The sequence below is a fragment of the Scatophagus argus genome, chromosome 18, assembly GCF_020382885.2.
Source record: "Scatophagus argus isolate fScaArg1 chromosome 18, fScaArg1.pri, whole genome shotgun sequence".
NCBI classification, from domain to species: domain Eukaryota; kingdom Metazoa; phylum Chordata; class Actinopteri; family Scatophagidae; genus Scatophagus; species Scatophagus argus.
The window spans coordinates 19,657,313-19,674,737 of record NC_058510.1 but is presented as its reverse complement, the minus strand read 5'-3'; the positions used below and the strand labels follow the sequence as shown (position 1 = coordinate 19,674,737).

Here is a 17,425-nt window from a genome sequence, read left to right as displayed (position 1 = left end):
TATATACAGGAGTGTGTGTGTGTATGTGTGTGGGTGTGTGTGAGAGAGAGAGATGACAAACAAGATGGAGGCTAACAAGCTAGCCAGGTAGCGGCTAAAAAGCTAGTGGCAAAAAACAAACAAGATGGCGGTTAGCAGGATAGCGGCTAACAAGATAGCAGCTAACAACAAGCTAGTGGCTGACTACAATTAAGATGGCGGTTAGCAGGATAGCGGCTAACAAGATAGCAGCTAACAACAAGCTAGTGGCTGACTACAATTAAGATGGCGGATGGCCACATGAGTGGAGGAACTACAACCAGAATGGCGAGTGGGGAAACTACAACCAAAATGGTAGAGGACTACATGAGGAGGGGTCAGCACACCAGGATGAACGACCACATAAAGGATGACTCAGCAAACAAACAGCTAGTCAACACGAAAGTGATGACTCAGCAAAACCCAAAATGACTATAGAAGAATACGCCGGCCGTATTATTCAGAGCCAAGATGGTGATAACCAACGTGATGTTGCTTATGTGGTCACAGAAGAGAACAATGGGCGGAAGCCTTTGAGCGCCACGTACCCCTTGGTTACGGTTCGTGATCGCGTGCTCGGACTTTCGCCTCACCGTTCAGAAAGAAGAGTGTGAGGAAAGATAGAAATGAAAATACAAGAAACACAACCCAATAAAATAATCCACTCTAATTCTTTAGAAACTCGCGTGTCACCACACAATAGCGGAGTCAGTAAACCGGAGCTTATCTGCTCAGCTATTGGTCCTTTAACTGGTGACGCGCGGTCTCGCTGAAACGGCGGAAATGACCGACCGGAAACCAAAATCAATAAATGCAGCACTTAAAAGTTACAAAGCATGTGTAAACAAACTCTATTTTACGCTATCTCTGCCCAGACATAAGCCTCTTACTTTGCGTTGCTCCGATCTTTCGGAGTTTGATATAATGATCTGCTTAAATGTTCGCCGCGTCGTCCTCGGCGGGATGCTGGCGGTCCATTATCTCAGATGATGCGGAGTGTTGATCTCTCGGCGGCAGCGGAGAAAATCACCGGTGAAGAAGTTCACAAACTTTGTTTCGTCCTTAACAAAGTCGGCGGGCGGCTCGTTAACGTGTGATCAGCTGATTGCCCAGCGATCCACGTCGGATGAAGGAAAAAAAGGAAAAGTTACAGAAAAAATACAGCAGTCTGTTTCTCGGCCTGCGAGTTGCAGAACTGTGACCCGGGATCTAAGATGATGTTAATCAAACGTCTGATTTTGCTCCCTTTTGGCGGTTTGGACACTTGGAGAGCCTGGAGAAGCTCTCACTGTCACAGCACGCACGGGAAAAAGCCAAGGCTGATGGTCGCAGTGACCTTTTATTACCTGAGTGACGTCACCTTGGACCCCCGTGGAGATGGCTGGCGCGCAGCCAATGTCCGTGCCGGTCCTGAGTTTAAACTCAGGAATTTATGACTAGTTGCACATCATGAGTGGGGTCTCTAACAGTTAGTCACTCTAACTCAGGCTTTATGGGTTACATGTAGGCCGCTCTATTGTTCTCCAGAGCGCATGGCCAGAGATCCCAACACCGTCAATCTCCAAGTGGCATCGAACACTAACAGAAGACTCACAGGTACTCAATCGTACAGCATTCTGAAGCCCAACCGTCTTGCATCTTCCCCAAGGCTTGTCCTTTTCAGAGGTCGTGTAGGGGCCCCAGATCATGGTGGTTCAATTTAGGGTCCCACACAGGTCATCTCGTTCTACTTTGTAACCAAAACTTTCTTAAACATCCTCATCTATGGCTAAACCTGACCAGGGAACAGCAATGGCCATAAGCCCACTGACTAGGAGCTACGAAGTTGAACAAGCCATTGGCCAGTCTTTGGAACATATGACTAGCAGAATTTGCAAGTATATGACCGAGGCCTGTTCAGCCAAATGTGAGTGTACTGATTTGCAGTAGCTTTTGCAAAAACTAACATATATGGTGGCCCCGGGACACATGACTTCTATATCTACCACGTGAGGACGTTCCCAAAACTTGCCCCCAAATTTCAAGAAGTCACTCGAGACCAGCTTCGCAATACGTAATGGCTCATGAATCCAACATCTAGCCTCAAGAGCCTTTAATACAAAGCAAAAAACTCGAGACCAGCCTCGCAATACGTAAAGCCTAATGAACCCAACATCTAGCCTCAAGAGCCTTTAATGCAAAACTAAAAAACTCGAGACCAGCTTCTCAATACGTAAAGCCTCAGGAACCCAACATCTAGCCTCAAGAGCATTTAATGCAAAACAAAAAACTCAAGACCAGCTTCTCTCTACGTAAAGCCTCATGAACCCAACATCTAGCCTCAAGAGCCCTTAATGTAGAAAAAACTCGACAAAACAAAAAACTCGAGAAAAGTTTATTTAACCAAAGTGAACTCAAACTTCACTTAACATTAGAAACATTGACAAGAGTTGGATCTCTGTATCCCTATTTATGAAGCATCAGCATCTAATATCTCAGTATACACACTTTGGTCCGCTATCTAAGTATATCCAGGGGAAAACACCCAACAAGTCAATATTTTCCACTATCTTTGTATGATAGCTGTTGAAAATCAACATGTTGAAATCAACATGATACATTATGTCAGAATGTAATGTAATACATTCTTCTATTAACATTACAACCATTTTCAATTCAGTGATGGCCCCAAGTGGTCCTGTGGCTCAGAAGGGCCCATCCATTTTCTCAGTATACAACTGTGATGAGACCAAACTTGTCTGTACAAGACCCTTTAGGGTAAAATCTTTCTCAGTCTAACAGATGCCTTACTTTGGGCTGAATTAAAGCTCACAAGCTGGTCACCTCTGGAGGTAATGCTCTCATAACCTGTACATCTACAAAACAAGAGAAGAGAAATAGAGCTCTTTTAATTGAATGGAACATTCGGCTCACTCTATAATACCTTAAATTCAATACTGCAGTGAAATGTGATTTTTCAGCTCAAGTTCTTACCCTCAAAATCAACATTCTGTGTTTAAGGTACCTCTTCTGTGGAATCTTCCCCCTGCCAAGGACAAAAATGACATTTACACTTCTGATGTAAACATTTTACGAACAATAAATCAAGCTTCTGACCTTCACCTTAATGAGCCTTATCGCTCACCTTAATGTCCATACGGTTTTTGGGTATGTCTTCAAGTTCCATGCCCATTTTCTCCCACAAATTCCAGGTCTTCTCCACAATGTCTACAATCTTTAACATAAAAATTATTTTGATCTATTAAATAATTCTATTTATTGAATTATTTTACAAAACAAGAACTGTAATTACTACTACATCAAATCCTTCATTACCGCGGTCCTTTCTGGCTGTGTACGGGCACACTTTGCTTCATCAGCTGAGACATTTTCTTCAGACTTCTGCTGTCTTTTTTGTTTCCGGCAGGAGAAAATTGTGCCTGCTGAAATTATGACAATGAAAGTAATGGTAGCAGCCACTCCGATCGATACTCCCCTATCCTGTGATGAAGTGTTTTGCGATTCCGTGGTGAGGCTTAAATCAACCGTGGGGGTTTCAGCAATGTCATGTACCTTTCCAAAATCTCGGTAGGTTCCTGTGATAGTTCCTGTCTTCTTGAGTGCTTGCAGAAGTTTCGGTAGATGTCCACAAACTGCAGTTTGCAGGGAAGGTGGTGACTAATGAAGACCTGTTCCTCAGCTTTAAGTCCACATTGTGCCACCATTGGAACCATGAACTGGCACAGACACCTCCTCCATTACCATCAGCTTAATCTGCCTGCTTTGGATTTCCTTACCCTTTGTTACTTTACAATGGCAAATACCACTGTCAATGATTTTAATACATGTAATGGTTAGTGAAGCATCTCCATCTTGGGGATCTGGATAGGAAAAGTAGAATCTGCCTTCAAAACCTAAGAAGTGGTGCACTACATCATCAATGTAACAGATGAGGTGTTCCTTTTCCACTCGACCATGTGAACGGTCGACCGTCCACTCAATCTCCAAGGAACCAAAATCCACAGGATCAAGGGTGAAATGGCATCCGAGGCTGATGTCTTCTCCTAGTGCTACTTGGTATTCAGAAGAGGGGGTAGTTAAATTCAATCCACGGGTGGATGACATCAGACTGATGAGCAAGACCAAAGCCATGGGAATGTTTTGGGGCTTGAAGGATTAACAGCATCAGTGTGATCTGTAGGGTTTGACAGAAATAATGATAAATTTGCATTTTAAAAACACAATATTTGAATATGTTACTGTAATAGTCCTCTTTATTTCTGTACTTAAATGTTTAGGGTAAAAGCCTTGTCAAAGTCTAAAAGAGCTCCCTGAAAACAATGTAGAAAGCCATTACAACTCTACTACTAATAATTACGGCTAGTCCTCCCAAGATTTCAATGCAGAAGCAAATTTGAGTCAAGGGCCCACAAGGGTCTTGGCCACATTTTCAGGCATTCTCTCTATGCCAGGCATGTCAAACTGGTCCACAGGAGGGCTGGTGTGGGTGCAGGTTTTCTTTCCAACCAAGTAGCAGCACACAAGACTTGACTCATTTAAGCAACTGATCTCCATCTTCAGACAGTTGATTGGTCAAACGGTGTGCTCTTGGTTGGTTGGCACAAAAACCTGCAGCCACACCGTCCCCCTGTGGACCAGTTTGACATGCCTCTATGCCATAGTAATTTGACCCAGACAACCTCCTTTAGGGTAAAAACCCTGGTAAAGTCTAACAGAGGCATCTGACGCGGTATGTCCAAGAAGAGTAAAAATTGAAGAAACAATATGTAAACCTGTCAATTAGCATTTAAAATTGTTACTGCAGTCCAAATCACTGCAGAGAGAAAACCAGCATTTCCTCCAGTGCATCCAAAGCCTGACATTTAAGTAAAGTAAGGATATGATTCTGTAATGGCTCTCCATTTTTCAAAAGCCTTGTTTAACTATATTTCTCGTCCTGGAGTATGGAGCTTTTTAGAAATATGCTGCAGCCTTTTGGGTCAGATAGACTCAATTAGATCCGTTGCTGAACCAGTTTGCTGTCTGCTTCCCTAGCCACTGTTTACATGCTGTTGAAGCCCACTTGCTTCCCCGAGTAGGTTGATGTGAGAGAGTTAAAACAGAGTCGTTGAAATAGCCTTAAAACAGAGTTATTTATTTTAGAAACAAAGATCTTTGGAGATCCCACCTCAGAACACAAGTCTGCTTCAGCCAAACGCCAAGTGGGATCTGAAGCACTCAAGGAAGTACATCATTATATATACCTTAAGATAACACTGGTTGTTAGTCTCAACACCTTTACACTCACACAAGAGGGGAGGGGTGGTGTATCAGTGTCTTCTCCTGTCGGTCAGAGTGACTTGAGATATGGTGTCCTTCTCCTACTATGCATGATACCTCTATCTCCCTCAGAGTGTGCAGTACTGAGACAAACAACTAGTTCTACATGATTATAACATTATTAATTATACCATTAATAATATAGCATAAAACATATAGCATAAAACAGAATAAGGCATGTTAAACATTTTTTTTTAATCCACAATTCCCCCTTTTGATCTCTATTAAGAGATCACTTACGAATGTCAAATTCAAACTCTCTGATGACCCTATCCTGTTCGTCCTCCCCATCAGAGTCCATCTTTGCAACAACGGCACCATGTGCCTTGGAACAGGGGCGCTACCCTTCTCTACTGTGGCTGTGATGAATCTAACAGTGAGAGCTCGAATACAGGGTACACAACAACATCCTCAAGTAACTAAAATTCCCACAAAAGTAGCAATAGAGACCATAAGTGACAAAATTAAACCACTGACCAAACATATTTGTCATCCACTCCTCCAGAGGTTACTATCTCTGTATCCTGTGGAGATTTGTATTATGTCTAGGGGTTTTAGTGTGGTATAATCAATAGCTACAATGTCATTGGATGAGATGTCAGGGGTAGGTGTGGGTTTGTGGCTCTAAAGCAAATGTGGTGTTGTCAGTGGATTCACACAAGAGTAATATTAAAGATACAATCAGCACGGCCAGCAGGCTGAGTCCTGCTAGCCATTTAGCATTACCATACATCACTTCTCTTTTCTTTACCCTGTCAATGGTTTGAAGTTGATTATGCAACAGTTTACACTTAAAATAGCACAGATACAATATTAAATGAATTATGACTCAATTCTAGCAGCCACGAGGCTGCACAACTTATCCCGTTTATAGTCTGGTATGACCGCACAGCGAGAGTTTTATTAGAGCAAGAGCGAAAGCCACACATACAATAAACCAACAGACAATAAAGAAAGATAACTGACAGTCGGACATCTTTGCGTGCTATCTTAACTTCTTAAATTCTCAAATCTTACCGTTTCACCTTCGGATTTCGTCCAACGTATATGTAATATAGAAAAGCCCAATTGGAAAGTTTATCTGCCACCCACAAGTGTTGGTAATATACCTGAATGAGAAGATTTTAATCAACTCTGTTCTCTGTATGAGTGATACCACCTGCTTGGTCAATTTGTTTTGTTCACTGATTATTATATTCATGGGTTTCAGAGGTGTCTGTTTTGGAGGTTGGTGGCTTGGCACGCCACATGCAGGAGAGGAGCGCTATTTCACCTCCTCCCGTGACGTCTTCTCTTCTGTTCTTCAGTGCCAGGGGTAGACTGCCCTGTCACCTAGTCAGCACACGGGGATTATTCTGCCCCTTTGTGTGTGTGACTCACGCCCAACCCAGTTGGGTCAGTGTTTGCTGCCTGGAGGTCCTGGTGGACCTCGAAGAGGGACCGCTGCGGTTCCTCCGCTGCTGCACACTGGCTCCAGTGGTACCAGGTGTCTCCTTTACCCTTCAGTCGGACTGCATGCGAAGTTCTCTTCACCACCTGAAACGGTCCAGTCCACCTTGGTTCCGACCACTTGCTTTTGATTACCCGCAACAGGACCCAATTCACCTCTGGTGACGAAGCCTCGTGCGCCCCCTCGTGTCGGTCCGTGACCTGTTTGGCAAAAGCTGAACCGAAAGCCTGCAGTTCTTTAAAATATGCTCTTGTGGTCAGGTTTTGTTTGTCTTCACCAATCCCAATCAATTTTGTCATGGGACCTGGAAAAGCTCTCCCTGTTTGTAGCTCATGAGGAGAGAACCCTGTGCTCCGGTTAATGGAGCTTTGAATGGACATGAGTACCAGGGGTAGTGCACATATTTTTGCCAATTTGTGCTTAACTGTTTGATTCATTCTTTCAACCTTGCCCTGTGATTGCGGGTGGTAAACAGTGCCAAATGAATGTTTCAGCCCTAGCATCGCCTCCACCTGCTGGAGGTCTTGATTTTTGAAGTGAGTCCCATTGTCTGATCGAATTTTCTCTGGGAACCCATGTCGAGGAATGTAGTGATTAATCAGAAACTTAATCACTGACTTGTTATCCTCCCTTTTTGTTGGCCACGCCTCCGGCCACTCTGTATACACATCCACACACATCAACATATCTGTACCCTCTTACTGCGGTTATCATATCTGTGTAATCTATGATAATTTCTTTCCCTGGTCATACTTCGAGAGGATACTTACCCGGTTCGAGTTTTGATGGTCGGTCTGGCATTGTACTTGGTGCAAAGTTCACATGTTCTTACCCAGTGTTTTACCATATCTTTCAAGTGAGGATGCCACTAGTTCTCCAGGTTTCTCAGCATCTGTGCCGCTCCCACGTGTCCTACTCCATGTGCCTCCTCTAGCGCTGTTTTTCTCATGCCTGGGGTAGAATAAGACGTCCATCCGGACTCCTCCACAGTCCTCCCACCTCCGTAGCTCCTCTGGCTTTCCAGAGCGTTTTCTCCTGTGGTGAGACCCCCTTTTGCAATCTTATAATGTCAATTAGTTCTGGTTCAGTTCCATCTCTTCTTCTGAACACATTAGTTCTCGTTTAACCTGATACCCAACCGCCATCTTTGCTGCATGATCTGCTGCATTGTTCCCTCATTTCTGCCTCGTGTTTGATGGATTTGTTTATTGCAGTTATGTACATTAGCACTGTTTTTTCTCCCCCTTTTTTCTGGAACAGAATGCCATTAACAACTGCTTCTGTTTCAGAAACATCAAGGCAGAATGGCAACGTGTAGTCTGGTAAGGCCAATTCAGTGGCAGTAGCCAATTCTGGAAGATCACTCTGCCTAGGAATAAAACCTGTTTCCTAGATATCTGTAATTTGGCTTTACTTACCTTAAACCCTTTTCTGGCTAAGTGTTGCAGGACAGAGCTGGTTGCTGTAAGACAGACAGTAGCTGTGGGCGCCGCCAGGAAGAGACCATCTACATACTGAATGAGTGTGGTGTTGTCTGGCAGAATGCAGTCACTTAAAGCCTATATGAGGACCTGTTTGAACAGCCCTGGTGACAGTGTGAACCCTTGTGGTAGCCTGGTGTACCCCAGCTGTCGACCCTTGTAGGTAAATGAAAAAAATGTCACAGCACTCTTCTGCTAATGGGAGACAAAAGAATGCATTAGCCAGATCAATGCATGTAAACCATGAATGAGATGAATCCAGATTAGTCAGAGCCACATATGGATTAGGCACAGGCACCGTAGTAGTAGAAAGGATGTTATTAATGGCTCTGAGGTCTTGCGCCATTCTGTATTTACCTGTCCCTTTCTTTTCTACTGGCAGGATAGGGGTGTTCCATGCGGAGTGTGAGGGTTAGCCATGTCGCATGTCAATCAATGTGATATGTCCTAGCTTAGTAGTGAAGATGAGGGATTTGTGTGAGTGTCCAATCAGTCTGAGCCAGAGTGTGTTTAGCCACACCTCCCAGTTCTTTTGCCTGATGTTTAGGATGTAATGCTAGTGAGACGTGAGGAACCGCCTCTTCTGACACCATATACCAATCTAGTTGAACTTCTGTGAGCATGACCGCTGCTACAACTCCCTCTGGAGCCACATATATGTTGGTGGAGTGTATTCGCCAACTTTTATCTTGTAGCTGTTCTTGGAACCCGTCTTGATACCACTCAGTTTGCAGTCTGTCATAGAAGAGGGTCACGTGGGCTGGGTCAGGAGGAGAGATGTAGGGCTCGAGCAGTGAGATCCAGGGTTTCCACTGCAGGTAGGCCGAGAGGATGCCGTTGTGCTCAGGCGTTTCAGGTTGCAACAGAGCCCAGTAGATGTCCGCATACTGCTCTTCCACAGACTGGAGGAGGTATTGCCCTGTGGTTCTCAGCTGGCAATGTCACTATGAGTCTGTCCAGGCTACACAGTGTGGACGCCCCCAGTTTGATTAGGAGATCTCTCCCCAATAGATTGACTTTATAGACAGCACTGGGTCTGCTGTCGTGGTCTCTCTGTGGTGTGTTCCCCACTCCTCCCAGTCATCCCAGTTCACCATGGGATACTGGATACTGTAGGTGCTGCTTGGTGATTGAGTGCCTGCGTCAGGTCTGGGCGTGGTGGATCGCCTCGACCTCGGCCTCTTTGCGGTATACTGGAACAGTCTTTCACCCAGTGTCTTGTTTGGTTGCAGTAGTAGCACACGTTTCCTCCCGGCTGTCCCTTTGGCGGTCCGCCCCTTCCCCCACGTCCTCTCGTCCATTCTCCTCCCCACTGTGGTCAGCCCCCGGAGCCTCCTCCTCTGCCGTATGGTGGGTATCTCGGGCAGCTTTTTTCTATCCAAGAGGGAACAGGAAACAAATCAGGAGTATCATTATTCTCAGCAGTGACCATTACCTTCACAGCTTCACTTTTTTCTATTCTCTTTTTGTCATTTACCTTCTTTGTCAGGCCTCGTTCAGTTGTAGCTTCAGTAATTGACCCTGAAGCTCTTTAATAGTGTCCCGCTCCTTTTGCTGTTCGTCTTATGCTCAAGTGAGGTGATGCACTAAATGTTTTTTTTCTCTAACTTCCTCTGGAACACCCTCTAACACCGCCTGTCTGTACCATTCCCTTTGTACCCCTTTTGGCCCTGGGTGGACACCTGTGTGTTTGAGCCACGTGTCCTTACATTTATCTAGGAACTCGCATGGGTGCTGTTCAGGCGCCCACTGTAATTTTGGAACCATTGCAGCGTCGGGCAATGGATACTTCTCTCTCATTGCTTTGCCTATGTCAGTGCTTACCCTAGTAAATGGTGTGTTATCAGTAGAGCGTCTCGTATTAGCCTCCTCCTAAATCTCCCTCAGGTCTGCTCCTGTCATGCATCTGGCTGCCACCGCTCTAAAGTCTCCAAGCGCCAGAGTCTGTCCTGCAGTGAGACTATCTAGTTTGTTTAACCACAATCCTCCGCCTTCTGCCACTGGGGCATTTTATCAACTGTTGCTTGCACATCACCTAGTCCAAATGATTTGTATTTGACTCCCTAGCTGGTGGTGATTAAGGGGAAAATTATCGTAGTTGAGTGTGTGTGTTATTTCAAGGTCATAGGGTGTTTATGCTGCTCATGGGGCGCTTCATCCTCGCCTGGTAGGAGTGTGTGTACGGTGTGTACTATTCTATCGATGGCCTTGTCTTGGCAGTGCGCAATATTCTGACACTGCTGATTCGTTATCTGTCTGTTCTAGTGACTGTGTTGAGACTGAGGCGTTATCTAACACTCATTTGGCTGCAGAGGCGGTGGGTGTTGGGTATGGTATACTTACGAAAAGTTGTCCTTTCTCTATTTTCACTGTTGGGTACCTTTCCTGAGGGGACTCACATGATGCAGTGGAGGAGCGTAGGGTGGGGGTCGGACCGGTGTGTTGGCCTCCTTCTTCTCGCTTTTCCGCTCTTCTTTCTTCTCTTTGATGATCGGCACCCTGCCACCAGACCGCCAACTCGGACCATTCTCTCCTCTCCTCCTCATATGCTTTCCCTTCCTTCCTCCATTTTCCTTTTTTTTTCAATAAACTTGCTGCTTCTTCCTGCCTCCTGGCTTCTATTTTTTAGCCTTCGACTCTGCTACCTTTTCCCATAACATTTTCCCAAGGACACTCTGTCCTTTAACTCTTTCCCTGTCTCCTTTATTCATTTTTCTACCTTCTTTTTTACCCCCTCCATTTTCTTCTCCTTTTCTTTCTCTTCAGTAACCCCTGTCCCTGCCAGTATTATATTTTCCAGTTGTGCTGACAGAGGTTTCCACCGACCCTCAGATCCACAACCTCCGTCATCTAACTCCTTATTAAACTCACCCTCCATCCTTAAAAATGTTATACCAATCTATTAATTAATTAAGTAATTAATTAACCAATAGTTTATTAAAATCTAAATTCAGCAGTCAGCCGGTGTGTATGGGGTCCACCCAAACCACAAGTCTTATTCAGTGAGCAGAGCAAAACAGCCAGTCAGTTTGTATGGAGTTCACCCGAGCAACTGACCCTTGTGACAAAAACCGGCCACTTCCGTTGGCACCGTGAGGTTTCCGCTGTCTGTTTTGAACAGTTTTGTCACGACACTGTTGTAATGCTCTGCACTTAAGACACCGCTGAATTCTATTATTTATCTATTTTATCCCCAATTACCCAGACATGTCACACATACACACAATATCACATTTATTCAATACTCACCAACTCTGGAACTTTTATCCTTTCAGCTTTTAAGGAGACGCCGCTCCTAGGGACTCTAACCCAATATTTGAAGAGACACCGCTCTTCTAACTCAGAATTCGGGGGTCCTCACCTCCCCGGGACTCTGACCCAGCTGCCTCCTTGGCTCCGTCCCCTCGTCAGAGGACGGTGGGGTCCGCCACGACCAAGGACAAGATCTACAATTGATCTTTTAACCTCTTTATTCTTTTCTTTTTTTGTTCCAGTTCCTTACTTTGTTTTTCACTCATTCACACTTTATTTTTTTATTTTTTTATCCTCTGAATTTTCAACAGACTCTGAATTTGGAAACTTCACACTTGCAGACACAGATTGCCTTCTTATTTAAGAGTATTCAATATGCAGAATTCGTTACAACAGGTTTCTGCTTTACCTTTGTTTTAGGTCGACCACAGCGCTGTGTCCTCTGTGTGCAGTTTGGTTTTAGGTCAGATCAAAAAACTCCTCACAACCCGGACGAGCCCCCAAAATTGTTGAAGCCCACTTGCTTCCCCGAGTAGGTTGATGTGAGAGAGTTAAAACAGAGTCGTTGAAATAGCCTTAAAACAGAGTTATTTATTTTAGAAACAAAGATCTTTGGAGATCCCACCTCAGAACACAAGTCTGCTTCAGCCAAACGCCAAGTGGGATCTAAAGCACTCAAGGAAGTACATCATTATATATACTTTAAGATAACACCGGTTGCTAGTCTCAACACCTTTACACTCACACAAGAGGGGAGGGGTGGTGTATCAGTGTCTTCTCCTGTCGGTCAGAGTGACTTGAGATATGGTGTCCTTCTCCTACTATGCATGATACCTCTATCTCCCTCAGAGTGTGCAGTCCTGAGACAAACAACCAGTTCTACATGATTATAACATTATTAATTATACCATTAATAATATAGCATAAAACATATAGCATAAAACAGAATAAGGCATGTTAAACATTTTTTTTTAATCCACAATGCTAATCTGTGTCATGTCTGGCAATCCAGGTGCATGGAGATGTTGGTACCTTGGGTCTTTATTCTGGCATTTTGTCACTTCATTTACACCCATATGTTTTTCTGATGCAAACAATTGAGCTGCAGACTTTGCAATGCTCACATTAGATGACCAAAACTGCTGTAATTGCTCTCAAAATGTTGTTAAACAGGTAGCCTATTCAAAACAACTGTCCTTAATGACTCTTTATTTTCTTACCTTTCATTTTTTTGACAAACAAGCATGCACTAATATAAGTATAAAGTTATAATCCGTTTCTTACCTATTTTAAATCCATTTACTGCACATTGAAGTCTCCCCGTGTTTCCATGTGTCTCGACTTGTGTTTCGCCTCATGTTAAGCACTTGTTGCTTCAGCCTAGCACCTGGGAAGACATCGCGGATTGGCTCCTCAAATCTCGCGAGATTACAATAAACACTTGCGCCGGCGCTCATATTGGCATATTTACTTTTAAATGTCTGTAGAATCGCGATACAGTTGCCAACGTCCCTTGACAAACGCAGTCGTCCCGTAGCTATTCAAAAACAAAAGTATGCCTCCCGTATGGAGCTGAAAAGGGACGCATTTTGTCCCGTATTACCTTGAGGATCAAAAGTAGTGTGTAAAATGTCAAGGGGATGAATGAATGCATGGCGCTTTAATAAGAAAATTTACGGTAAACCTATTCTCAGCCTCTCCTGCTCGGAGACCAATGAGATGACAGCACACTCACATCTCCGCTCATCTCATTGGTCGAGGTACTGTCGCTTGCGAAGAAGATACCGGAAAACAACAAAGCAGCATGGACGACAGTGACGCCGACGGTGCTTTACAGGTCTCGGGGGGTCACACCTTCCAGCAGCAATGCAACTACTCCTCCGAGAAAAAAAGAAAAGAATGCAAAAATACCAAGAGGAATGGGAAGAAGGAAACACATGGGTGGGAAACGTGCGCGATAACATCTATAAAGCGCACTGCAATGTGTGCAGGCGGACTTTCTCCATAGCCCATGGTGGACTAACTGACCGAAAGCAAAGTGCTTCCAGAAGATCACTGAGCAGCTTCGCCTGGTTGGCAGGTAAGAATGAAACAATTGCCAGTGTAGTGATATTTTATTATTATTGATGGCTATGACAAATAAATACAATTGATAGATAATATTTACAAATAAATACATAAGCACAAACTTACTTCACAATATACACACACATATGCTATTTTTTATACAACATCATACAACTCAAACAGTTCATGTACTTGATAGATGGATGGATAAATAAATAATAAATAAAGTAAACTATACAGGTAGTTAAAATAGTATTCAAAATTATGAAATAAGATATTTTCTCTATTTATTTACCACTGTTACTGTGTGTAACACTGTAACCACTTACTGTGCCGCTTATGGTTCAGGTCATACAAATTTCCATCTCTTTTGGCAGGCTAAACATCTCTATGGACAAGCTTTATGAAGAGTGTGTGACAGCAAACAGCCTTCTGGAGCACCTCACAACAGTACCTCAGGGGAAGGAGAAATGACAGTCCAAAGGAACAGCAGAGAAGTGGATGCAAGTTCTCCAGGCAGCTGACGTTCCCAACATCCAGGCTGTTGTATCCTCTGTCTTCAGCATCCCATCTTCCACTGGGTTTGTGGAGAGGATTTTCTCTTTAATGAAGAATAAGTGGGCTGATGTGTGGAACAAATGTTCCACTGAATTAATTAAAGGAGAGCTCATTGTCAGTCTTAATTATAAAATGTCTTACATGGCCTTTGAGGCACAACTGTTTTTTGTTTACAAGTTTCCCTCAGACTTTATGTTTGCACTTTTCTTATTGCAATAATTGTGCACTATGTTTTGCTTTGTATTTTTTACAGTTTTAAGTTAAGCAGGACAGATATTTTATTCTGTTAATTTTGTTGTTTTGTATTAAAAATAAATTGCTGATAATTATTTATTTTCCATGTGTTCATATCACTCAAATCTGCATCTAATTCAATTCAGGTTTGAGTCAAATAGTTAAAAAATTGCTTCTCACATACAAAAAAGGGCTAAAAAGATTCACTACGCCAGCAAGGGTGAATGTAATCGGGCCGGCCGGCCCTGCCAATGAGGTGTCCCTTATTTATTTTTCAGGGAGTTGGCAACCCTAAATCACGACCAAATAAGGTAGTGCAATAATTCTTTTTGCATTTAAAACCAGAGGAGTTACACTCATATATTCCTCATTCAAAGTGTCCTACGTGATTACGTAATGCGCATGGACGTCACGTGATTTTCTTGAGCGGCACTTCCCGCAAAAACAGGAAATTACATCATTTTGTAGTTTTCCCGCAGTAAACACTTGTAGACGCGTTCACGCTCTCTCTCCCGATCCATTGACCGCTCTCGTCTTAGTGCATGCACTCTTCATTTAGGTTTGTTTTTCACAAAAACACAGAGATACACACATCCTACACACAGAGTGTATACTTTTGATAAGATAAAATGTGATTTCATTTCATGTTTATTTACTCCAAAGTACAAAAACAGAATCATTTTTTGTTGTTTGTTGCACTTTTTATGAATGAGCATGGTCTTGTACAAATACATGTGTGCTCATAAGTATCTGGCACACTGAGATTTCATTTCACTATTGTAAATAGTTGATGAACATGCTGTCTTTTTGCAAATTCCTTTTTGTTACAGTGTATAAAAATTAGTGTATCTCAAGTTATGAAGTTATGAAGACACTCAAAATATTTTTTCTGTGGTGGAAATGATTTTGTACATCTTTCTTACATTTACAATTGAGGGACACAGCTATGATATTTCTGTATTTAGAAAAAATATGGGAAATTATAAATATGGGATTTTCTTTTTTGTAGTTTATTGGACTTATTAGTAACTTATTTAGTTACTATGGACTTATTACATATATATTATTAAAATTTGGGCTATACAGGTTGTATTGATGTATAGCACATTAAAATACTCCAAAAATGGCACTACAGCACATGAAAATGTAGAGATATGCTCTGTTGGACTTGGTCTGTGGTAGGTCATAAAGGGTCTGGCGTCATTTGGAAAAAATACAAATAGCTCCAAATGAAGCACAGCACTGACAGTGGCTTTGATCCTCACCAGTATCCCCAGAGATTTTTCTACAATGGTCTGCAGGTTAGACTTTAATACACAGAGTCTCCTGACAGTATGTACAGCGGACCAATACTTTCTTACAAGTGATACAGAGATTTGATTACCTGATTATCGACCTCAAGCCTGTTTTTGACCACAATTATTGCCCAACAATTTTGTACCTTCACCTGTACATTGATTTCACTTTATAGCCTTGTCTAGTAAACTTTTTGAACCTCCACCTTTGTCTCTGAGTCTGCATCACAAATCCTTCTGTGTGCCTCCTGATACCTCCAACTCTGGACAGTGGTCCACAACTCTCTGCAGATATGGCCAATATTTGCAGACCACATCAGAGCAAAATAGTCCCATTGGCACTTCTTGTACTTAAAGGCACTGTACCCTGGGGCCCATACTTTTGCCAATCCAGCCAGTTGAACTCAGCAAGAAAGACAGGAACCCTGGGGCACTGATAAAACAGAACAGAAGATTAGAACAATTTAAGACAAACTAACCTAACATACTGTTGAATATACAACAGTAACTAAATGTACATGCTACAGCTATGCAGCAAAAAACAAAGAAATGAAGAAGAAGTACATATGGGCTGATGGTGAAGATGAGGAGCTCTTTACTTACACATTGCTGATGTCACTGCAGAGTACCTCAGATTACTGGAAACAGAGCACAGCAGGAAAGGGCACACAAGGATTTGCCAGTACTGCCAGCAGACAGTTGGTTGTCGTCTTCCTTCACTAGAAGAGCTGCACAGTTCCCATTGTTTCAGGAAAACTAAGAGGATCTTTCAGGTCCTTTCACACCCTGGACACAGACTGTTTAAATGTCTGGCTTCGGGTAGACATTTCAGATCCCTAAGGGCCAAAACCAACAGACTCAGAAATAGTTTCTACCCGTCAGCCGTCAACCTGCTAGATAATCTTCATGTGCAATACAATGTATTTATGATTGTGTGCTTGCTGTTAGTTTAGGTTTTTGTGTTTTGTGTTTCAGCTGGTCACAACGGAGGTTAATGACGTGCCTGTGGATACATAGAAAATTCTATGTGGTTGCTTGAAGGGAGGCCAGGGAGACTGGCAGCAGGAGCTGTCATTCCCCTTAGCAGCTAATGCTACCAGTGGTTCTGCCCCCAAAAGCTCAGAAAGGGGCCTGACAGAGCTGTTTGGGAGGTGTTGTTTCCGCCATTCATTGTTGGTGAGGCTTGTTTGAGCTCCAGTGTCCCATAGAGCCTCAACCGATATGTTGTCTAAGTGGCATTGGACCACACATCTTCCAATGAGACTGATAAGCTTGGTTTGGCGCTGTGAGGGCACATAACCACTTGGGGAGTCACTGCAGGGTTCGCTGTCCACCACAACAAACTCAATATTAGTTGCTTCTATAATTTGTTCACTCCTGTCTGCAACTTGTATTTATTTGTATTATAACTCATGTAAACTAAAGATACTAACCCTTTTGTTCAGTTAATCAGTTTACAGAGCATTTGTGTACCTAATAAACTCCTCATATTAGTCATTTAACATTACTGAACACAACATTAAGATGCAACATGTTTTAAGCTGTTTATGGTGGCTGCTTCATGTATATGAACCTATGAACTTTTTTTGAATTATTTATTCACATGACAACAATAAAAGTACAAGGTAGGTTTACTAGCATTGCAGCGCGACGCCATTAACTACTATTTACTCACTCCGTTGACCACTACGGCGGGCACAAGCAGTCTTGGATGAGTGTCGGCTTTCCGTGCTGCTATCTTGACCGTCCTT

At 43.1% G+C, this 17,425-nt stretch overlaps 3 long non-coding RNA genes across 3 annotated transcripts; 1 reads left to right on the top strand and 2 right to left on the bottom strand.

Moving 5' to 3' along the window:
* Window positions 1-2,615: 2,615 nt before the first annotated feature.
* On the bottom strand, window positions 2,616-12,893 carry LOC124049802. Its single transcript, XR_006841468.1, has 5 exons — window positions 12,805-12,893; window positions 3,334-4,192; window positions 3,143-3,232; window positions 2,992-3,043; window positions 2,616-2,873 (listed from the first exon to the last, which is right to left on the bottom strand). It is a non-coding gene; the product is annotated as an uncharacterized LOC124049802 (long non-coding RNA).
* Window positions 7,885-12,151, bottom strand: LOC124049805. The gene is made up of 2 exons (XR_006841472.1): window positions 9,746-12,151; window positions 7,885-9,642 (listed from the first exon to the last, which is right to left on the bottom strand). It is a non-coding gene; the product is annotated as an uncharacterized LOC124049805 (long non-coding RNA).
* A 288-nt stretch (window positions 12,894-13,181) lies between the features above and the next one.
* Window positions 13,182-15,879, top strand: LOC124049804. Its single transcript, XR_006841471.1, has 2 exons — window positions 13,182-13,600; window positions 13,965-15,879. It is a non-coding gene; the product is annotated as an uncharacterized LOC124049804 (long non-coding RNA).
* Window positions 15,880-17,425: the final 1,546 nt, after the last annotated feature.